This window comes from Ambystoma mexicanum, chromosome 5q, assembly GCF_040938575.1.
Source record: "Ambystoma mexicanum isolate Mex_15411 chromosome 5q, UKY_AmexF1_1, whole genome shotgun sequence".
Lineage (NCBI taxonomy): Eukaryota > Metazoa > Chordata > Amphibia > Caudata > Ambystomatidae > Ambystoma > Ambystoma mexicanum.
In genome coordinates, this window is record NC_090933.1 from 9,723,385 (window position 1) to 9,743,674 (window position 20,290).

Here is a 20,290-nt window from a genome sequence, read left to right on the forward strand (position 1 = left end):
TATGATATTTCAATGCTTCTAATACCAAACCTGAGGCCCTTCCCATAGCATGAGATGTTATATCCAACTCCTTCCCATTCCAATCCTGAGTCCCTTCCTATAGCATGAGATGTCCTATCTCAATGCTTCTAATACCAAACCTGAGGCCCTTCCCATAGCATGAGAGGTGAAATCAAGCTATTTCTCATTCCTATCCAGAGACCTTTCCTATAGCATGAGATGCGATATCCAACTCCTTCCCATTCCAAACCAGAGACGCGTCCTGTAGCATGAGATGTGAAATTGAACTCCTTCCCATTCCAACCCTGAGATCCTTCCTATAGCATGAGATGTGATATTTCAATGCTTCTATTACCCAACCTCAGACCGTTCCTATAGCATGAGATGTGATATCCAACCTCTTCCCATTCCAAACCTGAGACCCTTCCTATAGCATGAGATGTGATATCCAACTCCTTCCCATTCCAATCCTGAGTCCCTTCCTATAGCATGAGATGTCCTATCTCAATGCTTCTAATACCAAACCTGAGGCCCTTCCCATAGCATGAGAGGTGAAATCAAGCTATTTCTCATTCCTATCCAGAGACCTTTCCTATAGCATGAGATGCGATATCCAACTCCTTCCCATTCCAAACCAGAGACGCGTCCTGTAGCATGAGATGTGAAATTGAACTCCTTCCCATTCCAACCCTGAGATCCTTCCTATAGCATGAGATGTGATATTTCAATGCTTCTATTACCCAACCTCAGACCGTTCCTATAGCATGAGATGTGATATCCAACCTCTTCCCATTCCAAACCTGAGACCCTTCCTATAGCATGAGATGTGATATCCAACTCCTTCCCATTCCAATCCTGAGTTCCTTCCCATAGAATGAGATGTGATATCCATCTCCTTCCCATTCAAAACCTGAGACCGTTCCTATAGCATGAGATGTGATATCCAACTCCTTCCTATTCCAAACCTGAGACCCTTCCTATAGCATGAGATGTGATACCCAACTCCTTCCCATTCCGAACCTGAGTTCCATCCTATAGCATGAGATGTGATATCTAAATGCTTATAATGCCAAAACTGAGGCCCTTCCCATAGCATGAGATGTGATATTCAACTCCTTCCCATTCCAATCCTGAGACCCTTCCTGTAGCATGAGATTTGATATCTGACTTCTTGCCATTCCTAACCTGAGATACATAATGTACCATGAGATGTGATATCTCAATGCTTCTAATACCAAACATGAGACTTTTCCTTTAACATGAGATGTGATAACCAAATCCTTCCCATTCCAAACCTGAGACCCTTCCTATATCATGAGATGTGATATCTCAATACTTTTATTACCCAACCCGAGACCCTTCTTATAGCATGAGATATGATATCAAACTCCTTCCCATTCCAAACCTGAGACCCTTCCTATAGCATGAGATGTGATATCCAACTCCTTCCCATTCCATTCCTGAGACCCTTCGTATAGCATGAGATGTGATATCACAATGCTTTTAATACCAAACCTGAGACCCTTCCTATAATATGAGATGTGATATCCAAACCCTTCCCATTCCAAACCGGAGACCCTTCCTATAGCATGAGATGTGATATCCAACTCCATCCCATTCCAAACCAGTGACCCTTCCTGCAGCATGAGATGTGATGTTCAACTCCTTCCCATTTCAACCCCGAGACCCTTCCTATAGCATGAGATGTGATATCTCAATGCTTCTATTACCCAACCCGAGACCCTCCCTATAGCATGAGATGTGATATCCAACTCCTTCCCATTCCAAACCTGAGACCCTTCCTATAGCATGCAATGTGATATCCAACTCCTTCCCATTCCAATTCTGAGTCCCTTACTATAGCATGAGATGTGATATTGCAATGCTTCTAATACCAATCCTCAAGCCCTTCCCATAGCATGAGATGTGATATCCAACTCTTTCCCATTCCAATCCTGAGTCCCTTCCTATAGCATGAGATATGATATTTCAATGCTTCTAATACCAAACCTGAGGCTCTTCCCATAGCATGAGATGTTATATCCAACTCCTTCCCATTCCAATCCTGAGACCCTTCCTATAGCATGAGATGTGATCTTCAACTCCTTCCCATTCCAATTGTGAGTCCCTTCCTATAGCATGAGATATGATATTTCAATGCTTCTAATACCAAACCTGAGGCTCTTCCCATAGCATGAGATGTTATATCCAACTCCTTCCCATTCCAATCCTGAGTCCCTTCCTATAGCATGAGATGTCATATCTCAATGCTTCTAATACCAAACCTGAGGCCCTTTCCATAGCATGAGAGGTGAAATCAAACTCCTTCTCATTCCAATCCTGAGACCCTTCCTATAGCAAGAGATGTGATATCCAACTCCTTCCCATTCCAATTCTGAGTCCCTTACTATAGCATGAGATATGATATTGCAATGCTTCTAATACCAATCCTCAAGCCCTTCCCATAGCATGAGATGTGATATCCAACTCTTTCCCATTCCAATCCTGAGTCCCTTCCTATAGCATGAGATGTCATATCTCAATGCTTCTAATACCAAACCTGAGACCCTTCCTATAACATGAGATGTGATATCCAAACCCTTCCCATTCCAAACCTGAGACCCTTCCTATAGCATGAGATGTGATATCCAACTCCATCCCATTCCAAACCAGAGACTCTTCCTGCAGCATGAGATGTGATATCCAACTCCTTCCCATTTCAACCCTGAAACCCTTCCTATAGCATGAGATGTGATATTTCAATGCTTCTATTACCCAACCCGAGACCCTTCCTATAGCATGATATGTGATATCCAACTCCTTCCCATTCCAATCCTGAGTCCCTTCCTATAGCATGAGATATGATATTTCAATGCTTCTAATACCAAACCTGAGGACCTTCCCATAGCATGAGATGTTATATCCAACTCCTTCCCATTCCAATCCTGAGTCCCTTCCTATAGCATGAGATGTCATATCTCAATGCTTCTAGTACCAAACCTGAGGCCCTTCCCTTAGCATGAGATGTTATATCCAACTCCTTCCCATTCCAATCCTGAGTCCCTTCCTATAGCATGAGATGTCATATCTCAATGCTTCTGATACCAAACCTGAGGCCCTTCCCATAGCATGAGAGGTGAAATCAAACTATTTCTCATTCCTATCCAGAGACCTTTCCTATAGCATGAGATGTGATATCCAAACCCTTCCCATTCCAAACCTGAGACCCTTCCTATAGCATGAGATGTGATATTCAACTCCATCCCATTTCAAACCAGAGACCCTTCCTGCATCATGAGATGTGATATCCAACTCCTTCCCATTTGAACCCTGAGACCCTTCCTATAGCATGAAATGTGATATCTCAATGCTTCTATTACCCAACCCGAGACCCTTCCTATAGCATGAGATGTGATATCCAACTCCTTCCCATTCCAATCCTGAGTCCCTTCCTATAGCATGAGATATGATATTTCAATGCTTCTAATACCAGAGATGAGGCCCTTCCCATAGCATGAGATGTTATATCCAACTCCTTCCCATTCCAATCCTGAGTCCCTTCCTATAGCATGAGATGTCATATCTCAATGCTTCTAATACCAACCCTGAGGCCCTTCCCATAGCATGAGAGGTGAAATCAAACTTCTTCTCATTCCAATCCTGTGACCCTTCCTATAGCATGAGATGTTATATCCAACTCATTCCCATTCCAAACCTGAGACCCTTCCTATAGCATGCAATGTGATATCCAACTCCTTCCCATTCCAATCCTGAGTCCCTTACCATAGCATGAGATGTGATATCTCATTGCTTCTAATACCAAACCTCAAGCCCTTCCCATAGCATGTGATGTGATATCCAACTCCTTCCCATTCCAATCCTGAGTCCCTTCCTATAGCAAGAGATGTCATATCTCAATGCTTTTAATAACAAACCTGAGGCCCTTCCCATAGCATGAGATATGATATCAAACTCCTTCCAATTCCAATCCTGAGACCCTTCCTGTAGCATGAGATGTGATATCCACATCATTCACATTCCAAACCTTGAGACCCTTCCTGTGGTCTGAGATCTGATATCCGGCACCTTCCCATTCCAATCCAGAGACCATTCCTATAGGATGAGATATTATATCTCAGTCATTCCAATACCAAACCCGAGAACATTCACATAGCCTGAGATGTGACATATGTATCCTTCCTATTCCAATCCTGAGACCCTTCCTATAGGATGGAATGTGATATCTCAATGCTTCTAATACCAAACTCAAGGCCCTTCCAATAGTATTAGATTTGATATCTCACTCCTTCCAATACCAAACATGAGATCCTTACTATAGGATGAGATTTGATATCTCAATGCTTCTAATACCAAACCCAAGACACTTCCACTAGGATGAGATGTGATATCCAACTCCTTCCCATTCCAATCCTGAGACCCTTCCTATAACATGAGATGTGATATCCAAGTCCTTCCCATTCCAATCCTGAGACCCTTCCTATAACATGAGATGTGATATCCAACTCCTTCCCAATCCAATCCTGAGACCCTTCCGACAGCATGAGATATGACATCTCAATGCTTCTAATACCAAACCACAGACCCGTCCTATAACTTGAGATGAGATATCCAAACCCTTCCCATTCCAAACCTGAGACCCTTCCTATAGCATGAGATGTGATATCCAACTCCATCCCATTCCAAACCAGAGACTTTTCCTGCAGCATGAGATGTGATATCCAACTCCTTCCCATTTCAACCCTGAAACCCTTCCTATAGCATGAGATGTGATATTTCAATGCTTCTATTACCCAACCCGAGACCCTTCCTATAGCATGAGATGTGATATCCAACTCCTTCCCATTCCAATCCTGAGTCCCTTCCTATAGCATGAGATATGATATTTCAATGCTTCTAATACCAAACCTGAGGCCCTTCCCATAGCATGAGATGTTATATCCAACTCCTTCCCATTCCAATCCTGAGTCCCTTCCTATAGCATGAGATGTGATATCTCAATGCTTCTAATATCAAACCTGAGACCCTCCCTATAGCATGAGATGTGATATCCAAATCCTTCCCATTCCAATCCTGAGTCCCTTCCTATAGCAAGAGATGTCATATCTCATTGCTTCTAATACCAAACCTCAAGCCCTTCCCATAGCATGTGATGTGATATCCAACTCCTTCCCATTCCAATCCTGAGTCCCTTCCTATAGCAAGAGATGTCATATCTCAATGCTTTTAATAACAAACCTGAGGCCCTTCCCATAGCATGAGATATGATATCAAACTCCTTCCAATTCCAATCCTGAGACCCTTCCTGTAGCATGAGATGTGATATCCACATCATTCACATTCCAAACCTTGAGACCCTTCCTGTGGTCTGAGATCTGATATCCGGCACCTTCCCATTCCAATCCAGAGACCATTCCTATAGGATGAGATATTATATCTCAGTCATTCCAATACCAAACCCGAGAACATTCACATAGCCTGAGATGTGACATATGTATCCTTCCTATTCCAATCCTGAGACCCTTCCTATAGGATGGAATGTGATATCTCAATGCTTCTAATACCAAACTCAAGGCCCTTCCAATAGTATTAGATTTGATATCTCACTCCTTCCAATACCAAACATGAGATCCTTACTATAGGATGAGATTTGATATCTCAATGCTTCTAATACCAAACCCAAGACACTTCCACTAGGATGAGATGTGATATCCAACTCCTTCCCATTCCAATCCTGAGACCCTTCCTATAACATGAGATGTGATATCCAAGTCCTTCCCATTCCAATCCTGAGACCCTTCCTATAACATGAGATGTGATATCCAACTCCTTCCCAATCCAATCCTGAGACCCTTCCGACAGCATGAGATATGACATCTCAATGCTTCTAATACCAAACCACAGACCCGTCCTATAACTTGAGATGAGATATCCAAACCCTTCCCATTCCAAACCTGAGACCCTTCCTATAGCATGAGATGTGATATCCAACTCCATCCCATTCCAAACCAGAGACTTTTCCTGCAGCATGAGATGTGATATCCAACTCCTTCCCATTTCAACCCTGAAACCCTTCCTATAGCATGAGATGTGATATTTCAATGCTTCTATTACCCAACCCGAGACCCTTCCTATAGCATGAGATGTGATATCCAACTCCTTCCCATTCCAATCCTGAGTCCCTTCCTATAGCATGAGATATGATATTTCAATGCTTCTAATACCAAACCTGAGGCCCTTCCCATAGCATGAGATGTTATATCCAACTCCTTCCCATTCCAATCCTGAGTCCCTTCCTATAGCATGAGATGTCATATCTCAATGCTTCTAGTACCAAAACTGAGGCCCTTCCCATAGCATGAGATGTTATATCCAACTCCTTCCCATTCCAATCCTGAGTCCCTTCCTATAGCATGAGATGTCATATCTCAATGCTTCTAATACCAAACCTGAGGCCCTTCCCATAGCATGAGAGGTGAAATCAAACTATTTCTCATTCCTATCCAGAGACCTTTCCTATAGCATGAGATGTGATATCCAAACCCTTCCCATTCCAAACCTGAGACCCTTCCTATAGCGTGGGATGCGATATCCAACTCCTTCCCATTCCAAACCAGAGACACGTCCTGTAGCATGAGATGTGAAATTGAACTCCTTCCCATTCCAACCCTGGGATCCTTCCTATAGCATGAGATGTGATATTTCAATGCTTCTATTACCCAACCTCAGACCGTTCCTATAGCATGAGATGTGATATCCAACCTCTTCCCATTCCAAACCTGAGACCCTTCCTATAGCATGAGATGTGATATCCAATTCCTTCCCATTCCAATCCTGAGTCCCTTCCCATAGAATGAGATGTGATATCCATCTCCTTCCCATTCAAAACCTGAGACCGTTCCTATAGCATGAGATGTAATATCCAACTCCTTCCTATTCCAAACCTGAGACCCTTCCTATAGCATGAGATGTGATACCCAACTCCTTCCCATTCCGAACCTGAGTTCCATCCTATAGCATGAGATGTGATATCTAAATGCTTCTAATGCCAAAACTGAGGCCCTTCTCATAGCATGAGATGTGATATTCAACTCCTTCCCATTCCAAACCTGAGACCCTTCCTATAGCATGAGATGTGATATCCAACTCCTTCCCATTCCAATCCTGAGTCCCTTCCTATAGCAAGAGATGTCATATCTCAATGCTTTTAATAACAAACCTGAGGCCCTTCCCATAGCATGAGATATGATATCAAACTCCTTCCAATTCCAATCCTGAGACCCTTCCTGTAGCATGAGATGTGATATCCACATCATTCACATTCCAAACCTTGAGACCCTTCCTGTGGTATGAGATCTGATATCCGGCACCTTCCCATTCCAATCCAGAGACCATTCCTATAGGATGAGATATTATATCTCAGTCATTCCAATACCAAACCCGAGAACATTCACATAGCCTGAGATGTGACATCTCAATCCTTCCTATTCCAATCCTGAGACCCTTCCTATAGGATGGAATGTGATATCTCAATGCTTCTAATACCAAACTCAAGGCCCTTCCAATGGTATTAGATTTGATATCTCACTCCTTCCAATACCAAACATGAGATCCTTACTATAGGATGAGATTTGATATCTCAATGCTTCTAATACCAAACCCAAGACACTTCCACTAGGATGAGATGTGATATCCAACTCCTTCCCATTCCAATCCTGAGACCCTTCCTATAACATGAGATGTGAGATCCAAGTCCTTCCCATTCCAATCCTGAGACCCTTCCTATAACATGAGATGTGATATCCAACTCCTTCCCAATCCAATCCTGAGACCCTTCCGACAGCATGAGATATGACATCTCAATTCTTCTAATACCAAACCACAGACCCGTCCTATAACTTGAGATGTGATATTCAAATCCTTCCCCTTCCAAACCTGAGACCCTTCCTTTAGCATGAGATGTGATATCCAACGCCTTCCCATTCCAAACCTCAGACCCTTCTTATATCATGAGATGTGATATCCAACTCCTTCCCATTCCAATCTTGAGACCCTTCCTATAACATGAGATGTCATATCTCAATGCTTCTAATACCAAACCTGAGACCCTTCCTATAACATGAGATGTGATATCCAAACCCTTCCCATTCCAAACCTGAGACCTTTCCTATAGCATGAGATGTGATATCCAACTCCATCCCATTCCAAACCAGAGACTCTTCCTGCAGCATGAGATGTGATATCCAACTCCTTCCCATTGCATCCCTGAGACCCTTCCTATAGCATGAGATGTGATATTTCAATGCTTCTATTACCCAACCCGAGACCCTTCCTATAGCATGAGATGTGATATCCAACTCCTTCCCATTCCAATCCTGAGTCCCTTCCTATAGCATGAGATATGATATTTCAATGCTTCTAATACCAAACCTGAGGCCCTTCCCATAGCATGAGATGTTATATCCAACTCCTTCTCATTCCAATCCTGAGTCCCTTCCTATAGCATGAGATGTCATATCTCAATGCTTCTAGTACCAAAACTGAGGCCCTTCCGATAGCATGAGATGTTATATCCAACTCCTTCCCATTCCAATCCTGAGTACCTTCCTATAGCATGAGATGTCATATCTCAATGCTTCTAATACCAAACCTGAGGCCCTTCCCATAGCATGAGAGGTGAAATCAAACTATTTCTCATTCCTATCCAGAGACCTTTCCTATAGCATGAGATGTGATATCCAAACCCTTCCCATTCCAAACCTGAGACCCTTCCTATAGCATGAGATGCGATATCCAACTCCTTCCCATTCCAAACCAGAGACGCGTCCTGTAGCATGAGATGTGAAATTGAACTCCTTCCCATTCCAACCCTGAGATCCTTCCTATAGCATGAGATGTGATGTTTCAATGCTTCTATTACCCAACCTCAGACCGTTCCTATAGCATGAGATGTGATATCCAACCTCTTCCCATTCCAAACCTGAGACCCTTCCTATAGCATGAGATGTGATATCCAACTCCTTCCCATTCCAATCCTGAGTCCCTTCCCATAGAATGAGATGTGATATCCATCTCCTTCCCATTCAAAACCTGAGACCGTTCCTATAGCATGAGATGTGATATCCAACTCCTTCCTATTCCAAACCTGAGACCCTTCCTATAGCATGAGATGTGATACCCAACTCCTTCCCATTCCGAACCTGAGTTCCATCCTATAGCATGAGATGTGATATCTAAATGCTTCTAATGCCAAAACTGAGGCCCTTCTCATAGCATGAGATGTGATATTCAACTCCTTCCCATTCCAATCCTGAGACCCTTCCTGTAGCATGAGATTTGATATCTGACTTCTTGCCATTCCTAACCTGAGATACATAATCTACCATGAGATGTGATATCTCAATGCTTCTAATACCAAACATGAGACTTTTCCTATAACATGAGATGTGATATCCCAATCCTTCCCATTCCAAACCTGAGACCCTTCCTATATCATGAGATGTGATATCTCAATACTTTTATTACCCAACCCGAGACCCTTTTTATAGCATGAGATATGATATCAAACTCCTTCCCATTCCAAACCTGAGACCCTTCCTATAGCATGAGATGTGATATCCAACTCCTTCCCATTCCATTCCTGAGACCCTTCGTATAGCATGAGATGTGATATCTCAATGCTTTTAATACCAAACCTGAGACCCTTCCTATAATATGAGATGTGATATCCAAACCCTTCCCATTCCAAACCGGAGACCCTTCCTATAGCATGAGATGTGATATCCAACTCCATCCCATTCCAAACCAGTGACCCTTCCTGCATCATGAGATGTGATGTCCAACTCCTTCCCATTTCAACCCTGAGACCCTTCCTATAGCATGAGATGTGATATCTCAATGCTTCTATTACCCAACCCGAGACCCTCACTATAGCATGAGATGTGATATCCAACTCCTTCCCATTCCAAACCTGAGACCCTTCCTATAGCATGAGATGTGATCTTCAACTCCTTCCCATTCCAATCCTGAGTCCCTTCCTATAGCATGATATATGATATTTCAATGCTTCTAATACCAAACCTGAGGCTCTTCCCATAGCATGAGATGTTATATCCAACTCCTTCCCATTCCAATCCTGAGACCCTTCCTATAGCATGAGATGTGATATCCAACTCCTTCCCATTCCAAACCTGAGACCCTTCCTATAGCATGCAATGTGATATCCAACTCCTTCCCATTCCAATTCTGAGTCCCTTACTATAGCATGAGATGTGATATTGCAATGCTTCTAATACCAATCCTCAAGCCCTTCCCATAGCATGAGATGTGATATCCAACTCTTTCCCATTCCAATCCTGAGTCCCTTCCTATAGCATGAGATATGATATTTCAATGCTTCTAATACCAAACCTGAGGCTCTTCCCATAGCATGAGATGTTATATCCAACTCCTTCCCATTCCAATCCTGAGACCCTTCCTATAGCATGAGATGTGATCTTCAACTCCTTCCCATTCCAATTGTGAGTCCCTTCCTATAGCATGAGATATGATATGTCAATGCTTCTAATACCAAACCTGAGGCTCTTCCCATAGCATGAGATGTTATATCCAACTCCTTCCCATTCCAATCCTGAGTCCCTTCCTATAGCATGAGATGTCATATCTCAATGCTTCTAATACCAAACCTGAGGCCCTTTCCATAGCATGAGAGGTGAAATCAAACTCCTTCTCATTCCAATCCTGAGACCCTTCCTATAACATGAGATGTGATATCCAACTCCTTCCCATTCCAAACCTGAGACCCTTCCTATAGCATGCAATGTGATATCCAACTCCTTCCCATTCCAATTCTGAGTCCCTTGCTATAGCATGAGATGTCATATCTCAATGCTTCTAATACCAAACCTGAGACCCTTCCTATAACATGAGATGTGATATCCAAACCCTTCCCATTCCAAACCTGAGACCCTTCCTATAGCATGAGATGTGATATCCAACTCCATCCCATTCCAAACCAGAGACTCTTCCTGCAGCATGAGATGTGATATCCAACTCCTTCCCATTTCAACCCTGAAACCCTTCCTATAACATGAGATGTGATATTTCAATGCTTCTATTACCCAACCCGAGACCCTTCCTATAGCATGAGATGTGATATCCAACTCCTTCCCATTCCAATCCTGAGTCCCTTCCTATAGCATGAGATATGATATTTCAATGCTTCTAATACCAAACCTGAGGACCTTCCCATAGCATGAGATGTTATATCCAACTCCTTCCCATTCCAATCCTGAGTCCCTTCCTATAGCATGAGATGTCATATCTCAATGCTTCTAGTACCAAACCTGAGGCCCTTCCCATAGCATGAGATGTTATATCCAACTCCTTCCCATTCCAATCCTGAGTCCCATCCTATAGCATGAGATGTCATATCTCAATGCTTCTAATACCAAACCTGAGGCCCTTCCCATAGCATGAGAGGTGAAATCAAACTATTTCTCATTCCTATCCAGAGACCTTTCCTATAGCATGAGATGTGATATCCAAACCCTTCCCATTCCAAACCTGAGACCCTTCCTATAGCATGCAATGTGATATCCAACTCCTTCCCATTCCAATCCTGAGTCCCTTACCATAGCATGAGATGTGATATCTCATTGCTTCTAATACCAAACCTCAAGCCCTTCCCATAGCATGAGATGTGATATCCAACTCCTTCCCATTCCAATCCTGAGTCCCTTCCTATAGCAAGAGATGTCATATCTCAATGCTTTTAATAACAAACCTGAGGCCCTTCCCATAGCATGAGATATGATATCAAACTCCTTCCAATTCCAATCCTGAGACCCTTCCTGTAGCATGAGATGTGATATCCACATCATTCACATTCCAAACCTTGAGACCCTTCCTGTGGTATGAGATCTGATATCCGGCACCTTCCCATTGCAATCCAGAGACCATTCCTATAGGATGAGATATTATATCTCAGTCATTCCAATACCAAACCCGAGAACATTCACATAGCCTGAGATGTGACATCTCAATCCTTCCTATTCCAATCCTGAGACCCTTCCTATAGGATGGAATGTGATATCTCAATGCTTCTAATACCAAACTCAAGGCCCTTCCAATAGTATTAGATTTGATATCTCACTCCTTCCAATACCAAACATGAGATCCTTACTATAGGATGAGATTTGATATCTCAATGCTTCTAATACCAAACCCAAGACACTTCCACTAGGATGAGATGTGATACCCAACTCCTTCCCATTTCAAATCTGAGATCCTTCCTGTAGCATGAGATTTGATATCTGACTCCTTGCCATTCCTAACTTGAGATACATCCTATAGCATGAGATGTGATATCCAACTCCTTCCCATTGTAATCCTGAGTCCCTTACTATAGCATGAGATGTGATATCTCAGTGCTTCTAATACCAAACCTCAAGCCCTTCCCATAGCATGAGATGTGATATCCAACTCCTTCCCATTCCAATCCTGAGTCCCTTCCTATAGCATGAGATGTCATATCTCAATGCTTTTTATAACAAACCTGAGGCCCTTCCCATAGCATGAGATGTGATATCAAACTCCTTCCAATTCCAATCCCAAGACACTTCCTATAGCATGAGATGTGATATCCAACTCCTTCCCATTTCAACCCTGAGACCCTTCCTATAGCACGATATGTGGTATCACAATGCTTCTATTACCCAACCCGAGACCCTTCCTATGGCATGAGATGTGATATCCAACTCCTTCCCATTCCAATCCTGAGTCCCTGCCTATAGCATGAGATATGATATTTCAATGCTTCTAATACCAAACCTGAGGCCCTTTCCATAGCATGAGATGTTATATCCAACTCCTTCCCATTCCAATCCTGAGTCCCTTCCTATAGCATGAGATGTAATATCTCAATGCTTCTAATACCAAACCTGAGGCCCTTCTCATAGCATGAGATGTTATATCCAACTCCTTCCCATTCCAATCCTGAGTCCCTTCCTATAGCATGAGATGTCATATCTCAATGCTTTTAATAACAAACCTGAGGCCCTTCCCATAGCATGAGATGTGATATCAAACTCCTTCCAATTCCAATCCCAAGACACTTCCTATAGCATGAGATGTGATATCCAACTCCTTCCCATTTCAATCCTGAGACCCTTCCTATAGCATGAGATGTGATATCTCAATGCTTCTATTACCCAACCCGAGACCCTTCTTATAGCATGAGATGTGATATCCAACTCCATCCCATTCCAAACCTGAGACCCTTCCTATAGCATGAGATGTGATATCCAACTCCATCCCATTCCAAACCAAAGACCCTTCCTGCAGCATGAGATGTGATATCCAACTCCTTCCCATGTCAACCCTGAGACCCTTCCTATAGCATGAAATGTGATATCTCAATGCTTCTATTACCCAACCCGAGACGCTTCCTATAGCATGAGATGCCATATCCAACTCCTTCCGATTCCAATTCTGAGTCCCTTCCTATAGCATGAGATATGATATTTCAATGCTTCTAATACCAGACCTGAGGCCCTTCCCATAGCATGAGATGTTATATCCAACTCCTTCCCATTCCAATCCTGAGTCCCTTCCTATAGCATGAGATGTCATATCTCAATGCTTCTAATACCAAACCTGAGGCCCTTCCCATAGGATGAGATGTTATATCCAACTCCTTCCCATTCCAATCCTGAGTCCCTTCCTATAGCATGAAATGTCATATCTCAATGCTTCTAATACCAAACCTGAGGCCCTTCCCATAGCATGAGAGGTGAAATCAAACTATTTCTCATTCCAATCCAGAGACCCTTCCTATAGCATGAGATGTGATATCCAAACCCTTCCCATTCCAAACCTGAGACCCTTCCTATAGCATGAGATATGATATTTCAATGCTTCTAATACCAGACCTGAGGCCCTTCCCATAGCATGAGATGTTATATCCAACTCCTTCCCATTCCAATCCTGAGTCCCTTCCTATAGCATGAGATGTCATATCTCAATGCTTCTAATACCAAACCTGAGGCCCTTCCCATAGCATGAGATGTTATATCCAACTCCTTCCCATTCCAATCCCGAGTCCCTTCCTATAGCATGAGATGTCATATCTCAATGATTCTAATACCAAACCTTAGGCCCTTCCCATAGCATGAGAGGTGAAATCAAACTATTTCTCATTCCAATCCAGAGACCCTTCCTATAGCATGAGATGTGATATCCAAACCCTTCTCATTCCAAACCTGAGACCCTTCCGATAGCATGAGATGTGATATCCAACTCTTCCCATTCCAATCCTGAGACCCTTCCTATAGCATGAGATGTGATATCTCAATGCTTCTAATACCAAACCTGAGACCCTTCCTATAACATGAGATGTGATGTCCAACTCTTTCCCATTCCAAACCTGAGACCCTTCCTATTGCATGAGATGCAATATCCAACTCCTTCCCATTCCAAACCAGAGACGCGTCCTGTAGCATGAGATGTGAAATTGAACTCCTTCCCATTCCAACCCTGAGATCCTTCCTATAGCATGAGATGTGATATTTCAATGCTTCTATTACCCAACCTCAGACCGTTCCTATAGCATGAGATGTGATATCCAACCTCTTCCGATTCCAAACCTGAGACCCTTCCTATAGCATGAGATGTGATATCCAACTCCTTCCCATTCCAATCCTGAGTCCCTTCCCATAGAATGAGATGTGATATCCATCTCCTTCCCATTCCAAACCTGAGACCGTTCCAATAGCATGAGATGTGATATCCAACTCCTTCCTATTCCAAACCTGAGACCCTTCCTATAGCATGAGATGTGATACCCAACTCCTTCCCATTCCGAACCTGAATTCCATCCTATAGCATGAGATGTGATATCTAAATGCTTCTAATGCCAAAACTGAGGCCCTTCCCATAGCATGAGATGTGATATTCAACTCCTTCCCATTCCAATCCTGAGACCCTTCCTGTAGCATGAGATTTGATATCTGACCTCTTGCCATTCCTAACCTGAGATACATAATGTACCATGAGATGTGATATCTCAATGCTTCTAATACCAAACATGAGACTTTTCCTATAACATGAGATGTGATATCCAACTCCTTCCCATTCCAAACCTGAGACCCTTCCTATATCATGAGATGTGATATCTCAATGCTTTTACTACCCAACCCGAGACCCTTCTTATAGCATGAGATATGATATCAAACTCCTTCCCATTCCAAACCTGAGACCCTTCCTATAGCATGAGATGTGATATCCAACTCCTTCCCATTCCATTCCTGAGACCCTTCGTATAGCATGAGATGTGATATCTCAATACTTTTAATACCAAACCTGAGACCCTTCCTATAATATGAGATGTGATATCCAAACCCTTCCCATTCCAAACCGGAGACCCTTCCTATAGCATGAGATGTGATATCCAACTCCATCCCATTCCAAACCAGTGACCCTTCCTGCAGCATGAGATGTGATGTCCAACTCCTTCCCATTTTAACCCTGAGACCCTTCCTATAGCATGAGATGTGATATCTCAATGCTTCTATTACCCAACCCGAGACCCTCCCTATATCATGAGATGTGATATCCAACTCCTTCCCATTCCAAACCTGAGACCTTTCCTATAGCATGAGATGTGATCTTCAACTCCTTCCCATTCCAATCCTGAGTCCCTCCCTATAGCATGAGTTATGATATTTCAATGCTTCTAATACCAAACCTGAGGCTCTTCCCATAGCATGAGATGTCATATCCAACTCCTTCCCTTTCCAATCCTAAGTCCCTTCCTATAGCAGGAGATGGCATATCTCAATGCTTCTAATACCAAACCTGAGGCCCTTTCCATAGCATGAGAGGTGAAATCAAACTCCTTCTCATTCCAATCCTGAGTCCCTTCCTATAGCATGAGATGTGATATCCAACTCCTTCCCATTCCAAACCTGAGACCCTTCCTATAGCATGCAATGTTGTTAGGAAAGATTTCGTAATTGTAGGGAATTTTCCTTCCATGTGGCAACCCCTAAACTTTTTGCTATTGTTTTTAACCTTGTGCTTGACTTTGCCAGAGAAGTACAGCCTTCTGCCGCACTTCTCTGTGCTTTCGCTCCTTTCTTACGGGGAAACTGACATGCCCTTAAGACAGTCAGTACCGGGGAACGTGGTTTCCCGTAGTTTCTTTTATCGTGTCGCAGCTTTAGTGCAACACGACACAAGAGGGCACTGTAAGCTAAGTTACAGCTCTCTTGGGTCTCTAGCCTTCTACAGGCCCTAGATACTCTGTTAGGATGGTATTTGATCGGTGCAAGTCATTCAGGGACTGGAATGGTGGCAGCGATCGTTTTGTTTATTTTGAGCTCCTTTTGGCGTTCTGAGCACGTTTTTGCACTGAACCCAAAATGGTGGCCTGGCTCCCAAAATGGCCAGGCCGCGAGGCTCCTTTGTCCCGTCCACTGTCCGTCTTGCTCCCTTCACCTTTCCCAGGTCCGGCGACCCGGGGCCTTCCTTATTTGGGCATGTACTTTCCCGCGAAACGTGGTTGCTTTCGTGGGCTTCTACATGTCGTTTGTGTGCCTCCAGGGTGTGGGCTGGGATGTCTGGTCCCAATACACATCCTGGGTGCCAGAGAGTCTAGGGTGGTGTGAATGCCTGGGACCACCGTGGTCCGTGATTGGTCCACGTATGGTATGTGTTTTGATGAGCGGATCTCCCATTGGCTCCCCTCCGTTTTGGCGCATAGGGAACCGTGGATAAGAGGGGGCTGGAAACACCACTACCATGTCGATCTCCTGAGTTCTCACGAACGAAGGAATACAGGAGCCAAGTATCCTGCAACTACGAGGCTGGACCGAGGAATCGCTGGTGACCCGCTGAAGGAATCCTCCTTTGCACTGCTGTCGTCCGGAGAGCCCCTGTCCTCCTTTGATCGAACCAGAAGGCCTGTACTGGTGCTTCGACCTTTGGAATAGCAGGAACAGCTATTCCCGGCATCTTCAACCATCTCCTGCCCAGTAAGCCTTCGGAAGCGTCTCTGGGCCATCCAGTTGACTGACCAGCTTACCAAGGAGTTTGGCTCTGCAACCGCCGCCAGGTTGTGTTGTATTGCGAGTCCTTGTCCCTCTCCCACGCTTCGTACGCTTGGCGTCCCCAGGTCTGAAGGGAGGAGGGTTCATTTGGCTCGAATACACACGGCCGCTCCGTTGTCCTGTGCGGCAACAAAACTGTGCCGGTTTCGTCGATTGGGACGTCTTTTTTGCTCTACACGACTACAAAGCGTTCCCTGCTCTTCTGAACCTGCCAGCTGCTGAAACTATCGTGGAGAAGCCTGGGTCTGCTTGCTTCGGGGACCGGTGAGTAGTATATCTAGGATCTGGTCGCCCTCCTGCAGTATCCCATTGCTTTTCCCTGCTGTGTAAAAACAGCACCCTTTTGCCGCGCTCGCGCTCTGCTTCTGCCCGCTGTGGAGGCTGCGCTTGAGCTGCGGAACCTGTTCTTCTTCTGCTGTGCACTAACGTGAACCGCCTGACTTCCTCCGAAGAGCTTCCCCTTGTGTCCGTCGGCACCGGCGTGGCAGGTACTTTGAGCACAAGGCTCCACTCTTCGCAGGGCTCGGACTTCCATCTAGTTAGGTGCCTATGAAGGCGAACTGAGTCGAAAGCATTATCGCACTGCCTGTTTTCCTTCCCTGGCAGGTGGACTACATATTTCGTGCTTTAAACGCTTGCGACTGTGTATTTGTATATATATTGTGTTGATATGGTATGTGTTGGTTTAATATTGTGATATTGTGATTTTCTCGCTACGGTCATTGTTTTAAAGGCCTTAAAATAAATGTGTATCTATTTTTGATATAACAACTGTTTGGAGTAGTTTGTAAGCGCTCTTGCTTTGTGTGCTCATTGCGGGCTTTCAGTCACCCTCACCCCTCTTGAGACCTAGTCTTGACCGCCGCGATCGCTACCTTGATTGGTCTGGCTTGTCCAGAGGTTACCCTGTTCCAAGTAATTAGGTTGGCCTTCTGAACTTCTGCGCCACCAGGACAGAGTTCAGAAATCCGTCTTAACAAATTGGTGTACAGCGGTGGGATACGACTGAAGGTATCCAGTGTTGCGCTCGAACTAGGGCATTTCAGGTTATTCCAAACAGTACACGTAGTGAAATGTTATAGTATAACTTTAAAAAGGCCATAGTCCTATCAAACAGTATGGAAACAAGTACGTTGTTAACTTTAAATGCTTCCAAATCAGAAACGCTGAAAAAGATGTGTGCGGAGAGAGGTGTTTCCTCTCAAGGCACAAAATTGGAAATGATCCAGAGAATCGTGGCGTGGCAGGAAGCGCAGCTTGACGCTATAACTTCCGAGGACAGTGCAGAAGGTGGTGGGGCTGCTCTCACTGGTAGAACCGACGGTTCTGCCGCTGCACTGATCCATCGCGACCACGAGGACAGGGAGGATGTAATGTCTAATGTTTCCTCTGCCAGTGCTGATGGGGAGGCTATGCTTGAATTCAAGAAGCAAGAGCTGCGGTTTAGGCAGCAGGAGCTTGAATTCAGCATAGCCAAACTAAAAATCGAACAGGCAGAAAAACAAAAAGACAGGGATCACCAGTTGGAACTGGCCAAGCTTCAGGTTGCAAATGGATCCAAGGGTCCTGGACATGGGTCTGGGGCCTCCTCTCATCCACGGTTTCCAAAAGATCTGCTCAGTGTGTATGAAGAGAGGAATGACATTATGGACTGGCTGAATGCGTTTGAGTATGCATGCGAGGTCCAGGAAGTTTACAATGCTGATAAGATTGCGTGGTTGCTCAGTAGACTGCCCCATTCTGGCTGTAGTGCCATTATGGAAATGTCGAAGGCTGAGCGGGCTGATTTCGCAATGTTAAAGCAGACTCTCATTTTAAAGTTTGGGAAGACTCCGGCCCAATATTTAAAGCGTTTTCGAGAGTATAAGAAAAAGGAAGGTGGTACTTGGGTATCTTATGTCACTGAATCTTTGAAAAACTTAACTGGCTGGGTCGAAGGCTATAAGGTTTCTACCTTCGACGGCATGATAAATCTTGTCATGCTGGAACACATTTTTGCTTCTTCTTCCCCGGAGCTTAAGCAGCATTTGGCCGATTCGAAGGAGATAGATCCTAAGAAGCTGGCCATTGCAGCAGACTTATGGGTGTCACATCGAGTGTCCCATAAGGACAAAACTCATCCTGGTAAGCAGGAGGAGGGGAAAAAGTCCAAAGATATGGAGGGTGGGGAATCTGCTAAATCTTCTTCCCAAAAGGGCCACAAAAAGAAAAACAAGGGTAAGACACAAGAGAACTCACAGGGTAGTGGAGGTGCGCCTCCGAAACAGAACTCTGGTTACAATAAGCCTCCCTACGTAAACAGACCCACTGGGGCTTGTTTTTCTTGTGGAGCAACTGACCATGTGAAGGGGGATCCCCGTTGTAAGGTTAGACCTTTGGGGGTCCACTCCGCTAATCTGGCCTTCTCCTCCTACGAGGAAGAAGAGATTACAGGAGCATCCTTCTCCTCGGACTCATTTCCCAGCGGAATAGAGGCCGAGGTAGTTTTAGGGTCCCTGGGTTCCTGGGAGCCTAAAGTCACAGAGGCGTATGCTAGGATTCCGGATAATACCAAGCACTACTTTAAAGACAGTGTGCTGATCAATGGAGTGGATACTCCAGCTCTTAGGGATAGTGGGTGCAGTCGAACTGTAGTGGATTCTACCTTGGTAGACTCAGAGGAAGTTGCCAGAGCTACTCTGATGCCCACTAAGTTGGCTGACGGCCCCCTCCGTATGTTTCCCGTGATCCCTGTTAATCTAACTTTAAATGGTACAGCAGTCAGGATTCCAGTGAGCATTCAGAGAAACGTCCCGGGAAAGGTCTTATTAGGTAATGATCTCAGAGCTTTAGGGCTCGTAGGAGACACTGCCGAACGACCCTACACACGGTCTCAAGCACGGGCAGCATTGGCCAAGTCCAATACGCCGCCCCAGCCGAAGGGGCAACCCAAGGCGAAAGGAGTCTACAAGTCAAGACGGGGGAAAGAGAATATTCCCCCGAGCTCGCCTACCACTGCGGTTGAGGAAGTTGGTCAATCGCCCGAGCCTGACGAGGAGGTGGCGATGCCTGAAGTATTCGACCCCAACGATCATCCTGAACTAAAAGACTTGTTAGTTGAAGGAGGTCCTGATAGGGACGAATTCAGTAAAGGCCAACGTGAGTGCCCATCTCTGGAAGGCCTA